The sequence below is a fragment of the Oryctolagus cuniculus genome, chromosome 11, assembly GCF_964237555.1.
Source record: "Oryctolagus cuniculus chromosome 11, mOryCun1.1, whole genome shotgun sequence".
NCBI classification, from domain to species: Eukaryota; Metazoa; Chordata; class Mammalia; order Lagomorpha; family Leporidae; genus Oryctolagus; species Oryctolagus cuniculus.
The window spans coordinates 80269341-80286756 of NC_091442.1; the positions used below are offsets into that span (position 1 = coordinate 80269341).

Genomic DNA, 17416 nt, shown 5'->3' on the forward strand with positions numbered 1-17416 from the left:
CTAAATCACTGAATCCATCTACAGCTGGAGTCTAAGAATCTGATAAGAAAGGTTTGATTAAAATTACTTAAGTCATTGCATGTTTGTAAGCATGCATCATAATTTTATCCACATAATGAGTACTATATCATCTGGGATGTGACCTGAGTTGTTGAAAATTGTGTGTGTGTGTATGTGTGTGTGTGTGTCTTGCCTCATGTCAGAGCTCAGAAACCCTATTTCAGAACTATTACTGAAGATCAAATTGATGTCAGCCAGGAAACTGTAATTTCCTGTCACTTGGCCTTGTATTACTACATTGAGTTTTCAGGGAATAAACAAATTTGGCTAAAAGATGCAAGTTTTTTTTTTTTCTACTTATCATTAGTACCTAAGAATATGAATGTTTTATGCTGTTCCATCTCCATCCCCTGTATGAAATTTGGCTCGGATTGATATTCAACCTTCCCTGCATCCTTTTATCTTGAACTAATCAAGTTCAAACTTCCTACTGAAAACCAGTGTATGTTCTTTTAAATGTGGGATGCAGAGCCAATTTATTTGATAAAGGCAAATAACCTGCCATTTCCAGGATACAGAAAGGAAGCACAGCAACCACGTTGCAAGGCACATAATGTTTTCTCCTGCTGTTTTCATTTCTCCTGTGTATCACAAGTGGGAAAAATGGAATTTTACAAGAACTTACTTGGTTTGTGATGCTTCATGCAAGGCTGTTGTTTTACAAACACCTTTCTGAACACTTGGTGTTTAAGAGAAAAGCTTGTTTTGTCTTTAAAAATTGGGTTGCAGTTTTCTGAAAGCAAACACACCAAATTGTGTTACATTAATGTTGACTTTTTCATGGCCAGGTTCTGTATGATGCCATATTTGCATTGAGGTTATATATGCAGAATTATATGTGCTGCAACCAGTAGCATCAAGGTTCTGCTTAGTGATATGCAGCTAAATGAGGTGGATCATAAGGAGTTCCTAGTGTTTTCTTGATGGAGCTCAACTCCTTGGCTGAGAGCACGAGCTGGGAATTCAACCTTGTAGATGTTGGTAAAGGCAGACTTACGAATGTTTTACTCGGATGCATAGGAGGCTCTGGGGGAAAAAACGATCCTTTTAAAGGAAAGATCCCAAGGAAAAGGCTATCTTTCCAGGGTGAAGCTAACACCGTGGTCAAGTGTGTTCTGAGGCAGCTTCATATAGTACCTATGTCCATCAGAGAGAGGCTGATGGACGATTTTGGCTAGTGTGATGGTACCCATGCTCTCTAGGGTGTTTATCATCCCCTCATTCTACAGTAAACACCAGCAGCATGATCTGTTTATTATAGGGCAGTCACAAAGAGTCACCTCAGCACACCACCAGATGCCACATATTATGAGATCTTATCATTGCAGAAAATCAGAGGCTATAATCAATACTTGGTTGTATGGTTGATTATCAGTTAAAAATATTTTAGACTGTGTTACTTTCTCATTTTACTGTGAAATATTTTAGGTGTTGAGGAAAGGAGAGTGCACAATAAAGATTAACTTCTAAGTACTTCCAGCTTTATCATATTTAATACTTTGCTCCAGATATTTAAAAAAATATTTATGTATTTGAAAGTCAGAGAGAGAGAGAGGGAGGGAGGGAGAGAGGGGGGGAGAGAGAGAGAGAGAGAGAGAGAGAGAGAGAGAGAGGTCTTCCATCTACTGGTACATTCCCTAGATGGCTGCAATAGCTGAGAATTGGCCAGGCCAAGCAAGGAGCCTGGAGCTTCACACAGATCTCCCTTTGTGGGTGGCAGGGTCCCAAGTACGTGTGCCATCTTCCATTGCTTTTCCCAAGCCATTAACAGTGATCTGAATCAGAAGTGGAGTAGCCAGGACATGAACTGACACCCACATGGGATGCTGGCATTGCAGGTGACAGCTTCTCCTGAAATGCAGCAACACTAGTTCCACTCCAGTAATGTTTTATTTATTTATTTATTTATTTATTTATTTATTTATTTTTACAGGCAGATTGGACAGTGAGAGAGAGAGAGAGACAGAGAGAAAGGTCTTCCTTTGCCGTTGGTTCACCCTCCAGTGGCTGTTGTGGCCGGCTTGCTGCGGCCAGCGTACCACGCTGATCCCATGGCAGGAGCCAGGTACTTATCCTGGTCTCCCATGGGGTGCAGAGCCCAAGCACTTGGGCCATCCTCCACTGTACTTCCCTGGCCACAGCAGAGAGCTGGCCTGGAAGAGGAGCAACCGGGACAGAATCCGGCGCCCCAACCGGGACTAGAACCCGGTGTGCCGGCGCTGCAAGGCAGAGGATTAGCCTAGTGAGCCACGGCACCGGCCTCCAGTAATGTTTTAAAGATGTGAAATACTGCATTATCCCTAAACACTCTTTGTAATGCTCCCTTATTTTTGGTGTGTTCACTACAGAAAAAAATGCAAATTCTAATTGGATTATTTATCACCTCTTTTCTGATTTTATACTTTTACTATATTTATATGAGGATACTTCAAAAAGTGTGTAGGAAGATGGAGTTTAAAGAAGTTCATCTTGGTGAAAACATTTTCTGAAACCCATTCATTGTTTTTTCATTATACACATTTTCCATGACCTTTAAGGTCTCAAATTTATATATAAATGGTATCTAGTATTTTTTAAAGCTGTTATAAACAGTATCCTCAATTCTTGTGTCACTTTCTTATTTGATCCATGATTATGTTATTAACATTGTCTGGATATGTGGAACTTTAGTTCATTCATTATGAATATGTCATTATACCAATATATGCTACTATTAATTTCTGATGAATATTTAGAATATTTCTGTTTTTTTTTCCAACAGTGCCAAAGAGGATTTTGTGAATGTTATCATACATGTATTTTTAGTGTATAGATTCTCCCTACAAATTGAATTGACATAACAGAGGGTTTTGGTGATCCTCAGATTTATTGGATTTTGCCAAATAACTCAGAGGGCTTATACCAGCTACATATGCACAAGTAGTTTTAGTTTTATCCCATCTTTTCCAACATTTGACATGGGGAATATTTAAGTTTTTAAATATTCTATTATATGGGGCTTTGTTAGTGTCTTCTTAAGAAAATTATTTTCATCTACTTATTGACTATGCCTATTTCTTCTAGTATGGATTGCCTAATCAAATATGTTGCTTGGTTTTTACTGCACCGTTTGTCTTCATTGTTTATAGTTGCATTGTGAGAGTTTATGTGTGTGTGTGCATCAGTGTGTAAAATCAATAAATTTTCAGTCTCTGGCTTTTCTGCTTTGTGTGTTGTCTCTAAATTTGGCTATCAGTTTTATCATTCTTTTTCATTAAGGTTTATATTATTTCGTGTGTGTGTGTGTGTCTTAAGAATTTTTCTGTTAGTCTTATTTTTCTCCTGTGTACATTCAGTTGTCCTACATTCACTTTTTTAAAATTGAGAATTCCTTAGTCTCTGGACTGCATATTAATATTCTCTATAGGACTGTGCATTTCTATTTGTAAGCAGTATATCCTAATAATCTGCCTTGGACAATACTATATTGTCTTTTTTTTTAAAGGTTAATGACAACATTTATTTGCTCTTAATTTGTAAAAAAAAGTGACTTCAAAGAAATAATTTATAATTTTTATAATTTTAATGATGATTGTTTAAATAATATGTAGCATACCAAAGAAAGATCGTGCTGTCACTAAAATCTACAATACAGAAAATACCTGTCTTAAATATCATTGTTGCATACAAATTTTGGCTTCCATGAAAGCATGCATTTTCCAAAATTTTGTTGACTGTTTTTTTTTTTTTTTTTTTTTTTTTTTTTTTTTTGACAGGCAGAGTGGACAGTGAGAGAGAGAGACAGAGAGAGAAAGGTCTTCCTTTGCCGCTGGTTCACCCTCCAATGGCCGCCGCTGCAGCCGGCGCACCGCGCTGATCCTGGCAGGAGCCAGGAGCCAGGTGCTTTTCCTGGTCTCCCATGGGGTGCAGGGCCCAAGCACCTGGGCCATCCTCCACTGCACTCCCTGGCCATAGCAGAGAGCTGGCCTGGAAGAGGGGCAACCGGGACAGAATCCGGCGCCCCAACCGGGACTAGAACCCGGTGTGCCGGCGCCGCAAGGTGGAGGATTAGCCTATTGAGCCATGGCGCCGGCTCGTTTTTTTTTTTTTTTTTTTTTGACAGGCAGAGTGGACAGTGAGAGAGAGAGAGAGAGAGAGAAAGGTCTTCCTTTTGCCGTTGGTTCACCCTCCAATGGCCGCCGTGGCCAGCACGCTGCGGCCAGTGCACTGCGCTGATCCAAAGGCAGGAGCCAGGTGCTTCTCTTGGTCTCCCATGGGGTGCAGGGCCCAAGCACTTGGGCCATCCTCCACTGCACTCCCTGGCCACAGCAGAGAGCTGGCCTGGAAGAGGGACAACCAGGACAGAATCCGGTGCCCCGACCGGGACTAGAACCCGGTGTGCTGGTACCGCTAGGCGGAGGATTAGCCTATTGAGCCGCGGCACTGGCCCTGCAATATATCTTTAATGATACTATTTTCTATTATTAATGGAATTTGTTTTAAAATTATATTTTCTTTTAGAATTGTTATTGCTTTTGCTGATAAAATGAATATATTATTGGTATGTGTTTAAACAATTTTTAATAAATGTGATTGAAATCTCAGTATAGGCAATAATATTATATACAAATATTTTTCTGTCTTTTATATTATTATTCATTCATTTATTTATTTATTTTTGACAGGCAGAGTTAGACAGTGAGAGAGAGAGAGAGATAGAAAGGTCTTCCTTTTCCGTTGGTTCACCCCCCAAATGGCTGCTACAGCCGGCCGCAGAAGGCATGCTACACCAATCCGAAGCCAGGAGCCAGGGGCTTCCTCCTGGTCTCCCATGCGGGTGCAGGGCCCAAGCACTTGGGCCATCCTCCACTGCCTTCCTGGGCCACAGCAGAGAGCTGGACTGGAAGAGGAGCAACCGGGACAGAACACCTCACCAATCAGGACTAGAACCCAGGGTGCCGGCGCCGCAGGCAGAGGATTAGCCAAGTTAGCCGCGGCACTGGCCTATTCATTTTATTTTTATAATAGTGATTAGGACCTATACTATACTGGTTTGATTTCAATGGCATTATGGAGATAGACGGTATTTTTAATTTCTTTGCTTTTTCTTTTTTCTTTTTGACAGGCAGAGTGGACAGTGAGAGAGCAAGAGACCAGTATTTTTAATTTCATACTTTTAAGCAATTGATCACTTCATTTTTATACTCACTGTATTTTATTGATGAATAATATTTAATATTGTACATGTTTTATATTTAATGTAAATAGTGTCTTTATATATTAATCACACACATACACATGTGTACATACATGTACACACTCATAAACACACACACAGGAAGTTCCCATCTCCTAGTTTTTCCTATGCCCACAACAATCCAAGGCCAGACCAGCAGCCAAGATCTCACTCCAGGTCCACGTGGGTGACAGAGTCCCAATTCTTGGAGCCATCACTGCTGTGTTCCAGGGTGTGTGTGGATGGGAAGCTGCAGTCAGGAGGTTGGGATCTAGAAATCTTAATTGGAAGGCCAAATACCTGCCCCTAAACAATATTTTTAAAAAATTACTTATTAAAAACATCAAGAACATATTTTGGAGGCAGTCATATTATTTGCAGAAGGTTTATAGTATTTTTATAATGTCTGAGTACTTTATCATATGTAAAACAGAGTCAGATTTGAGACATGTTAGGAGAGCCAGTGGAATTTCTGGATCCAAGGCCCTCTTCCACTGGGACATCCTTTTAACTTTTCATTTGGGCTAGGATATTTTTCTTTGCACTTTTCTTAATTATCCACATGAAGATGAAGCCACACGTCAATATTAGAGTACAAACAATAAACAATGACCATTTCATCTCTAATGATTAAAATTCCTAAAGAAATTCCCAGTGATTTTTTTCTTTTTTTAAAAATTTATTTAAGGTGAACAAATTTCATGTATTTCATATATACAGATTTAGGAACATAGTGCTACTTCCTGCCCTTCCACCCATACTGCCATCATCCCTCCTCCTCTCATTCTTATTCTTTCTATTTAATTTTTACAATGACATACTTTCAGTTTATTTTATCCTCATAAACTTAACCCTCCACTTAGTAAAGAATCAACACATGGTAAGAAGAAAGATACTGTTTCTCAGCAGTAGAGACAAGGGATATATACAATAATCAATTAATCAATGCTCTTACTTCTTCAAAAACAGTATGGAACAAATCTTCTTTTCTGGTTTTTTTTTTTGTTTTTTTTTTTGCATTTTTTTTTTTCATTTGACAGGCACAGTTAGACAGTGAGGCAGAGAGAAAGGTCTTCCTTCCATTGGTTCACCCCCGAATTGGCCTCCACGGCCGGCGCGCTGCACTGATCCGAATCCAGGAGCCATGTGCCTCCCCCTGGTCTCCCATGTGGGTGCAGGGGCCCAAGCACCTGGGCCATCCTCCACTGCCCTCCCGGGCCACAGCAGAGAGCTGGACTGGAAGAGGAGCAATCGGGACTAGAACCCTGCACCCACATGGGATGCTGGCGCTGCAGGCGGAATATTAACCAAGTGAGCCATGACACCGGCCCAACAAATCTTATTTTGTTAGGATGCTTTGCTCCTCAATATTCCTCAGTGTCAGATCTTTAAGTGAATTTCTCAGAGTTTTAGCTGAGCTTTTATACTCCAAACACATTTTGTACTTAGTGAGTTCTACAGTCTCTTCATTCTCTAGGTTCTAAATAAATGCAAATTTGGAAGGGTAGGTTGCCCAGGATATGATCAGGCACATGACACCCTTGTTGCAATGCTTCCCTATTAAGTGAACATTTTGAGAGAGTGGTAAAAACAAGTCCTTTGCAAAATATAATGCATTTCCTTTCTTCATGGTATTTATTTTTTAATAAAACACTTTTGCCATAGGTGAAACTTGGAATATTGCTATTATAATAAAAATTGTTTTTGCTATAATGAGATGTGCTTTTTCAGTGGTTTCTGAATATGTGATTTGGTTGTTTTTTCAGCAACAGTCTGACCACAACTGTTGATTCTTCTGAACCTTGTTGACTTGTAGAGGTCACAGAGCCTGGGAAAAGCAAGTGAAATAAAGCTTCTTCATTTCCTTTATTTGTAAACATGAGGAGCCAGGAAAGCCTGAATTAGAATGTAGAGTTATGGATGATTAAAAATTCTGTTGTTTAATTGAGCTTTGTTTTGGCCAATTGCATTTATAGGATAAATAAGCATAGCCATACCTTCCATATAACAATCCAAAATAAATAATAAAAAGGAATGAGTTACTGTTACTTACAGCAACCCAAATGAGTCTTCTGGACTTAATGTTGAACAAAGACATACAGAATAAATAAATGAACACATACTTGTAATTCTTCTTACATGAAGCTTTAAGAATATGAAAAAAATCTGTTAAAACTCAGAATAGTGGTTACCTTTTAAAATTGTGATATGTAGGGGGAATGAGGGAGTCTCATGGAGTTTGAGAAAAAAAATCCTTATGTTGATATGGGGCTATGGGTGGTGATTAAACCCATCTGGGTTTACTCTAGTTGTACACTGTAAATTGTAGATATACATGTGACATCTCAAAAAGAATATGGCAAAAACAACTTCAGAAGGGATGTTGTTTTTCTCAATTATATTTTTGGTAGAATGAAGCAGTTTTGGCACAATACTATTCAACTTTGTAAAAGAGTATTTGGGTGTGTGTTTGTGCATTGGTATCTGTGCATACTGCTATGCTACTAGACGGTGAGGGTAAGGAACCTAATTTACTTAGGATGAAGATGAAGTAGGGGTACAAAGTGAAGGGAGGAAAAGAATTTGAGGACACTTTAAGAATACATGGGCATCTTTCAAGGGAATTATAGGGCACTAATGGAGCAATAGGTATTCCAGTTGTGAAACTAAAAGATGTACTTAGGAACTATAAGTTGTTTGATATGGCTACAACAAAATACAGGAACTGGGAAGTGGTAATATGTGAATTTGGAAAGGGAGAAAGGATCAGAGTGGGTCCAGAGTTGAATAATATGCTAAAGAGTTGTGATTTGTTTGTTTGGCTTCAGGTGTTAAGGGATGTTTGTTGCATTTTAACTAAGGTGGTGTGAGTAAGCTTGCATTTATAGACCTATTTGGAAATTCAGTCTTTCCTAGAGGTCAGTACTTCGTGCTTTTTTTTTCATCCATGTAGTGTCAGTGTGTGATCTCCTCTTCAGAACTGCCAAATATATCTACTCCAAACTTTTCTCCTGTTTCTTGAAAGCTTTTGGTGGAATTGCCTTTTTGTCCCTGGATGCAGGTTTGTGTTACATCGTTGGGTTTTTATCCTCTTTTAGATATTAGCTTTATGATTATAAATCAAGTTTTAATTCAGAATTTGGATATTTATTTCAGGATGTTTATACACACATCTTTATTCAAAAGCTACTTCCTCCTTGCTCAAACCAAGACTGGACCTCCTTGCTGCTATATTCCTGCTCTTTGAAAAGGATCTTTTCATTGTACCTCCTTCCCATTCATTAGGATCTTTGAAGGGAAGATGGAGTAGAGAGAAGAGGTATCGAGGTATCATTGTTTTAAGATTACTCATTTACATTAGGCCCTTGGGATGTTCATTGTTATTTATTTGAAAAATTTGAAGATAGCACAGCTGAACCCCATTGACGTCACCGTCTTTGATCCATATTGTGACCTCTTCTCAATGTAAATCTCTACTTAGCTTCTCCCAGTAGGACTTGCAGCTTCCTTCATCCTGAGTCCCCTTCCCTAGGCAAATTATTGTTGTGAGCAGGATCTCTCTTTACTAAACAAATTCAGGCAAACATTCTTACTACAAGTTTAATATTTCTCCCTAAGATTTGCACATCCTTGATCTGTGATCTGAAAGGACTGCAACATACCTCTCAGTACATCACTCTGCCCTGTGGCCACAAGGCTACTACACCTTGCCTGGGGACTAGGACTCCATGTCCCCTCCACTACAGGGAATATTCATCAGTATCTAAACTATCCCATGCCAGAGGCTGAGTTAGGAAGTAGTATATACCACAATCATTCCACAAGGTGACTTTTAACAATCTCATTAAATTTCATTGTAAAAAAATCTTTTTATCCTTGCATGGGCATTTGGCCTAGTGGTTAACATACTAAATCCCATATTTGAGTGCTTGGACTTGAGTCCGGCTCCACTCATGATTACAGCTTCTTGCTATTGTGTACTAAGTCATTGGGCACCTGCTATTCACATGGGAGGCCTTGACTGTGTTCCTACAGGAGCTTTGACCTGGCTCTTGTAGGCATTTGGGGAGTAAGATGTAGATGAGGACTCTCTTTCAAAATCTTCATATATTTAGATCCTACTTTGTTTTCTGCCCGATTTACCATTTAGGCACAATTCATTTTATATTAAAATGTAAGCATAAATAATATTTGAATCTTTAGTAATTTAGGATGAATTGAAACCATATTTAAACTTTTTTTTTTTTTTTTGGTGCCTAAACCCAGGAACTAAATGTTTTTGTATATATTATTTCATTCATTAATCCTGTCCTTGTGAAACTGTCTCTCATTGTTGATGTAAACTCATTGGCCTTCAAAGGTTTTGATATTGGACGGAATTGAAAAAAATGTGTTGGTGCTCTGTAGTTTTAGTTACATCTAACTCCCCACTGGCCTGTAGACTTGACAAGACAGGCATAGGATATTAAATGGGGCTATTTTGGGCTCATACTGCATTGCAAGTACTCTAGGAATGCAATGCTTTTTATATTCTCTAAATGTGGTTTTATATTATAGGGAAGGAGTTAAGTTTGTAAGCTTGAATAATTTAAAGTGATGACACTTTTGGAAATATTATTTCATAATAATATAGAGACATGTGTATAGAAAGTATGATTGATAGCCTGTAACGCTGCACTACTACAAAGACAGTGGCAGATGTTTTTGAAGTTAGAGGATGAATCCATTTTCTGACATTTGACAGTCCTTGCTATTGGTAAGCTTGGCATTGTACTTAGGTTATTCCATAAACAAACATTTGACCCAGAATCCTAAGAAAAAGAGGACCTGTGCCCATTACTAACAAGTTTTTTTTTTTGGTTTAACCTAGCATCTTTGTTCTTCCTTCTTATTGGAGAAACTATTCATGAGAATAGTAAAGATACATGGAAATCTGAATTTTTGCTTAGCCAATTTTTTGGACCATAAAACATAAATGAAGCACTTATATAAATGGACTGATTTAGTTTCTGTAAAAATGAGATTCATCTGTGTTTATATGTGTGCCAATAGTTTATTTAATTTAATGTATATTACCCGGTATGTAAGGATATCACAGATTATTCATTTTAATGTTGATTGCATTATATGTTAATTGTATTGTTGGCATTTTTCTACCATCCTGAAAAAAACTTTCTTAGTGCACTTATGCATGTATTTCTGTATTTCTGAAGAAGACAGGCCTAGAAATATTACTGCTGAGTCATAAAGTATATGAATCTTTAAACTTTGTAGGTGATACTAATATTTTTCTCCAAATAATTATGCCATTGTAGTCTTATGTCTTGGTCAACAATTGGTATTATCACTTTGGGAAAAGATTTATTTTATTTATTTGAATGGCAGAGTCAGAGAGAAAGAAAAATCTTCCATTTGCTTGTTCCCTCCCCAAATAGCTGCTATAGCCAGGGCTGAGTCAGACTGAAGTCAGGAGCCAAGAGCTTCATCTTCCATGTGGGTAGTAGGGACCCAAGCACTTTAGCCATCTTCCACTGCTTTCCCAGGTACACAGGCAGGAAATTGGATTAGAAGTAGAGCAACGAGGACTCAAACAGAAGCTCATATGGGATGCCAGTGTTGCAGATGGTAGCTTAACCAACTACCCTACAATGCTGGCCTCAGTATTGTCATTTTTTTCAGTTCACTGAGTAGATGAGAAGTTTAATCTCATGTAGTTTTAATTAGCGTTCTCCATGAGAGTGTTCACTTCTTTATATGTTTTCCCCCTTCCATTGGAATATATTCTTATGTTTTTATATTACTTAAAAAATTATTTGAAAGGCACAGTTAGAGAGACAGAGAGAGTGGGAGGAAGGGAGTTGAGAGATGAGAGACCTTCCATCTGTTGGTTCACTTTTCAAATGGCTGCAGCAGCCATTAGCCAGGGCAGGGCCAGGCAAAACCAGGAGCCTGGAAGTGGAGCAACCAAGACTTGAACTGGCACTTCTATGGGAATGTGGGCATTGCAGGTGGTGGCTTAAATATGCTACAAAACTGGCCCCTATTTTTATCTTTAAAGAATTTTAGGAGCTGGTGCTGTGGTGCAGCGGGTTAAAGCCCTGACCTGAAGCACCGGCGTCCCATATGGACTCTGGTTCTAGTCCCGGCTGCTCCTCTTCTGATCCAGCTCTCTGCTATGGCCTGGGATAGCAGTAGAAGATGGCCCAATTCCTTGGGCCCCTGCACCCACGTGAGAAACCTGGAGGAGGCTCCTGACTCCTGGCTCCTGGCTCCTGGCTTCAGATTGGTGTAGCTCTGGCCATTGCAGCCATCTAGGGAGTGAACCAGTGGATGGAAGACCTCTTTCTCTATCTTTATCCCTCTCTGTAACTCTGTCTTTCAAATAAATAAAATAAATATATAAAAAAAGAATTTTAGAATCATATGAAATTACAAAAAAGAAAAACAGATAGGGAGGATTTGTGTACCTTTTACCTAGTTTCTTCTGGAGATAATGTCTTATTTAATGGTAGTACAGTCCCAGAACCAGAGAGACATGGGTGTAGTCCATAAAGCATATTTCAATTTCATGAGTTTTTGTATTATTTTTTTTTACAGGCAGAGTGGACAGTGAGAGAGAGAGAGACAGAGAGAAAGGTCTTCCTTTGCCATTGGTTCACCCTCCAATGGCCGCCGCGGCCAGCGTACTGCGGCCGGCGCACCGCGCTAATCCGATGGCAGGAGCCAGGTGCTTTTCCTGGTCTCCCATGGGGTGCAGGGCCCAAGCACTTGGGCCATCCTCCACTGCACTCCCTGGCCACAGCAGAGAGCTGGCCTGGAAGAGGGGGACTAGAACCTGGTGTGCCGGCGCCGCAAGGCGGAGGATTAGCCTAGTGAGCCGCGGTGCCGGCTTATTTCATGAGTTTTTAAAAACAGATTGATTTAGTTACTTAAAAGGCAGGATGACAGAGTCAGAGAGATATCCTTCCCCAACTAGTTCACTCCTCAAATGCCCACTACAGTTATGCTGAAGCCAGGAGCCAGGATTTCCAACCAGGTATTCTGTGTGAGTGGCAGGAACTCAAATACTTGGTCCATATTCTGCTGCTTCCTAGACACATTGGTTAGAAGCTGAATGGGAAACAGGATTAGATCCCAGGCACTACAATATGAGATGCTGGCATTTCATGTGATGGCTTAAACCACTGCACCACAATACTTGTCCTTTTCTCGAGTTTATAGATACTCTTTGTGTATATGCTTTGTTTTGTGTAATTTGTATCACACACATAGATGTATATGTGTCTACTCCCACAACACGATAAAATGTCATTCTATCACTACAAGGTGTACTTTGTCCCTTTGGGATATACCTGTCTCCTCTGTGTTCCTAATTCATATCAACCCCTGTCTGTTCTCCGTCTGTATTTCTTTTTAAAGTGTCTGTTAACATATTTTTGTCTCTTGTCTTTCTATTACTGATGTTTAGATTTTTTTATATATTGTATCTATAAGCACCTTTTCATCCTCTATGGAATATATATATGTATGTATGTATTTCCTTCTTGGTGTAATCTAATGAAAGTGCTTGATTGTAATATAATTATATTTGTTTTTTTTTCCTTCCATTCGGTGCTTTAAATCATTCATTACCCTCACATTGTGAAAGCATTTTCTTAGACGCTTTATTATTTTATCATATTTAGATTTGCAGTCCATCTGGAATTGACTATTGGTTTGAAGTAGAGGTTGAGTTTAACTTGTTTCCTATCAATGACCAATTCACACAGAACTCTTTATTGAATAGAAAAATTTCTTCCAAGGCTCTGCGATTCTACCTTTATAATCATTGAAGGGATGGTACCTACTGAGGTCTGTTTTAAAGAGTTCTATGTTCTATTGATTTTGTATACCTCTTTTTTTCATTTCTTCAAATGTGTTTGTTTAATTTTAAATCTTTTCCAATGCACTTCATATAGAGATACTATATACATATACCTAGATAATATTTTATTATTGAAAATGGAGATAGTAATACAACAAAATGAGGGATTCATGACAATGATCATAACATACTATATTAGTGACTATTGATATAAAATATATCTTAACATTTGGTATAGAGCGAATAATTTCAAAATTTTCTTCATTAGTGGCTTGTATTTTCTTGGTCTTTTGCATTGTCATATACTACATTTTAGAAGCATCTTCTCATGATAGAAAGAAACCTGGGGACTTTGATTGGCAGTGCCATGATTAGGCAAGCAGTCATTTCTATAACACTATTTACTAATTGATAGGTTTGGTGAGGCTTTCTATTTTCTTTTGATATTATTTTATACTTTATCATGAAGTTTTTATCATCTTTTGTGAAATTTATTCCAGGGTATTCAATATTTTAATACTATTGTGAACTGTATCTTTTTAAAGTTTAACTTTCTGAATGTTGATTGTTGTTATAAGAAAATATAAAGGATTTTTAGATATTTACTTTGCATCCAGGAAACTTATGAAACTCTGTTATTCATCCAAGTAATTTACTTCTCAAATCTTGAATATTTCCAACACACATCATAACATTTGTAATAAAAACAATTTTATTTCTTCATTTCCAGTGCTTCTGCCTTCTCTCTCTCTCTGTCTCTCTCTCTCTCCTTCATTCTCCTTCCCCTGTTTACCTGATTCATTGTATGGCTAGCACTTTAAGTACAATGTTGGGCGGGCGCCGCGGCTCACTAGGCTAATCCTCCGCCTACGGCGCTGGCACCCCGGGTTCTAGTCCTGGTTGGGGCACCGGATTCTGTCCAGTTGCTCCTCTTCCAGTCCAGCTCTTTGCTGTGGCACAGGAGGACAGTGGAGGATGGCCCAAGTGCTTGGGCCCTGCACCCGCGTGGGAGACCAGGAGGAAGCACCTGGCTCTTGGTTTCGGATCGGCGCAGCACCAGCCGTAGTGGCCATTTGAGGGGTGAACCAACGGAAGGAAGACCTTTCTATCTCTCTGTCTCTCTCACTGTCTAACTCTGCCTGTCAAAAAAAAAAAAAAAGTACAATGTTGAATAGATGTTTTGTAGTGTGTGTTCATGTCTTATTCCTGACCAAATGGAACATTTTTAACTTTCCACCAGTATATATGTTTTTTGTGTGAATATGCTTTTTCAGGTAAATAAAAATGGGTAAGTCTCCTTCTAGTCCTTATTTCCCAAGAGATTTTATATTTCTGCACCAACAGAGCTAAGCATGTAATTTTTTCTTCCTTATTTTGTTAGTGTCATGAATAACACTGATTTATTTCAAGTCATAAACCAAAATTTTTTTCTTGTGATAGATAATATCAACCTTGAATTGATATGATTCATTTTATACATTGCTGGATTCAATTACCTAATGTTTGGATTTTTATCATCTGTGCCCATCAGTGAGATGAGCTTGTAATTTTTCTCATCATTCTTGTAATTTTTATCAAGGGTTTTTATTTGTTTTACAAAATCTTTTTTTTCCTTTTGTTGCCCAAAGTACTTTTCTCATGAGTTTGCTATCTTAGATACTGATAACACCATTTGTACCCCTAAAGAATATACCCATATTAAACCAATTACCAATTCCTTCAAAACGACCTTTTAAATAATATATCTCTCAGTTTTGTCACCCTTTCCATCCTGGCAGCTCCTACACCTCTTCAAGATGTTAGTGTCTACTTCTTTGATTGCTCTGATAATGCCTATGTGGTTTCTCTGACAGATTTGGCTCCCTCTTATTTATTTTCCACGTTGCATTGAAGATGAACTTTAAAAATCACAAAGCTGTTATTCTGCATGCAGTTTCTCCTCTTGGCATTTCTTTCAGCTCCTCAAAGTAGCTGTGTTCTCTCTCTGTCCCAGCCCTTGGCCGTATGGTTTCCTGAGCTGGGGCCTTCACACTAGGGATCAAAACTAGGGATCAAAATTAAGGATCAAACTAGAATATCTATGTGGCAGAACATAGGAGTTGCAAAAGGAGCATGCATTGGCAAAAGGATGCCAGATAGGAAACAGTTTATAGAGGGGTGCAGAAAGGAGTTTAGAATTTGGTTGTTCAAATACTTTCTACTTTATCATTTATTTTATGCTTGCTCTGCTTTGTGTTGTGGGACTTGGAGGAGACTTGTTTAAGGGAACAAGTCAGGCTCAATTCTTCTTCTTTTTTTTTTAAGATTTATTTATTTATTTGAAAGAGTTATACAGAGAGAGGAGGAGAGACGGGGGAGAGGGAGAGGGAGAGGGAGAGAGAAAAAGAGAGAGTCTTCCATCCAATGGTTCCTCCCCATTTGGCCTCAATGGCTGGAGCTGCGCCCATCTGAAGCTAGGAGCCAGAAGATTCTTCCAGGTCTCCCCTATGGGTGCAGGGGCCCAAGGGCTTGAGCCATCTTCTACTGCTTTCCCAGGCCATAGCAGAGAGCTGGATCAGAAGTGGAGCAGCCGGGACTCGAACCAACAGCCATATGGGATGCTGGCACTTTAGGCGGTGGCTTTACCTGCTACTCCACAGTGCTGGCCCTCCATGCTTAATTCTTGTGCTTAGTCCTGGATAGCAGAGTGCATGGGTCACATGCAAAGTGCATCATCTTCTGAAGAAAGTATCCGAGGAGGGCGGGAATATTTGAAGGTGCTAAGGATAGTTAACCTGGCTAGGGTGACACTGCCATATAAATGAAGGACTGTCACATTAAAGTAGTAAACAGAAGAAACTCTCATATAAAAGAAAATTGGAAGATAGTTTGTGTACATTGGTGATACAAAGGTTATGAATGACTGCAAATGGACAGAAGTATAGAAATGCAAACATTGTCTCCAAATTGGGAAGAACAGTGTAAAGACTAAAGGTGCCTCAATATGGAAAGGACTGCCTTTGGAGACACTATATGTTTTCAGGCAGCAATTGATCAAGTTTGTAAAGAAAATCTATACATTAGGGCAGTGGGGCAAAACCTGTGGGGCTGCCATACAAGAATCAGTTGTTTTGGAAAGCTCCCAGGTGTGTCCAATATGCAGACAAGTTTTGGAAGTCCTGCATTGGTAGAAGTTTCTCCTCTTCATTTTTTTTTTTCTCCTCTTCATTGGTTTTTCTGCATCAGAAATGCCTAGAAGAGGTGAAAAGAATACAGACCACCACGTACTTCCATATATCTTTTAAATTAACAGGACAGGAGCGTACCTCAGGAATTTATATGTTTAAAGATAATGCCCAAGTGATTGTGTTTTTTTAGGGTATTTGGAAACCACTGGATTAGATGACCATTTTAGAGAAATATTGTGCACAGTGTATCTGCAATCCCCCAAAGCACTTAACAAGTTTATCTATGGTATCTTTGTGTAAAAAATATATAATAGGAATTGAGATGAGTATATGTAGGAGAGCAGGTTTTGGAGTCCAAGCAACTTTGTTCTACTATTAATACTTACTGTTTTAGTAATTATTAGTGTTGTAAAATTTATCCTCTCAACCTCAACTTCCTCATTATAAAGTGGAATTATAATAAACCTTTTACATATTCATTTTGAAGTTGAATTTATAAACTGTTTATAAAAGCATCAAAATGTCTAACAGAATATCTGATCACATTGGGCTGTCTTCTAAAATCTTGTAGCTCTGTGAATGCTGACATTAATGAGTAGGATGGTGCAGTATGTTCTCTTGTTTGATGGATATGTATGTATTTCTTGTTGCCTTTTTTGCTTCAGTGCACTGTGGATCCCCAGTTGTAATACTCTGTTTTGGTTTATGTGTATAATTGATATATTTCAAGGCCATGAACTATTATTTTTAAGTCAAATTGTGCCCCCCGTGATTTCTTCGCAATAGAAAATTTGAGACAGGAATTGATTTTATTGATTGTGCTATCAGTAGTGGGAGGGAATTAACAGTGTGCCTTCTTTTAAATCACAGGTTTATAAGAACTCTGATTTTTTTTTATGAAAATGGAGAGCTGTGAAGAAAGAAAAAGATAGCAGTTGGAATTAAAAGCCCTGGATGACTATCTTGCTTTTGAGGAATCAGCATTGAAAAACGATATGCTGATTTGGAAGATTTTGGGAGTAAATTGCAAACTTTATTTTTTCCACTCAATCAATGGATTTTTTAATGATTCCTTGGAGTCGATGAAGTTCAGAGACGGTGTGTGATGGG

The 17416-nt window shown here is 38.7% G+C and overlaps 1 protein-coding gene across 1 annotated transcript in view; it reads left to right on the forward strand.

Annotated features, from left to right (window-relative positions):
- The window catches only part of LOC138844494 (uncharacterized), a 301369-nt gene extending 284155 nt beyond the window's left edge, over window positions 1–17214 (forward strand). Inside the window, exon 4 of the mRNA XM_070053188.1 lies at window positions 17177–17214. The gene's annotated coding sequence lies outside the window, so the exon portion shown is untranslated. The remainder of the gene's footprint in view (window positions 1–17176) is intronic.
- Window positions 17215–17416: the final 202 nt, after the last annotated feature.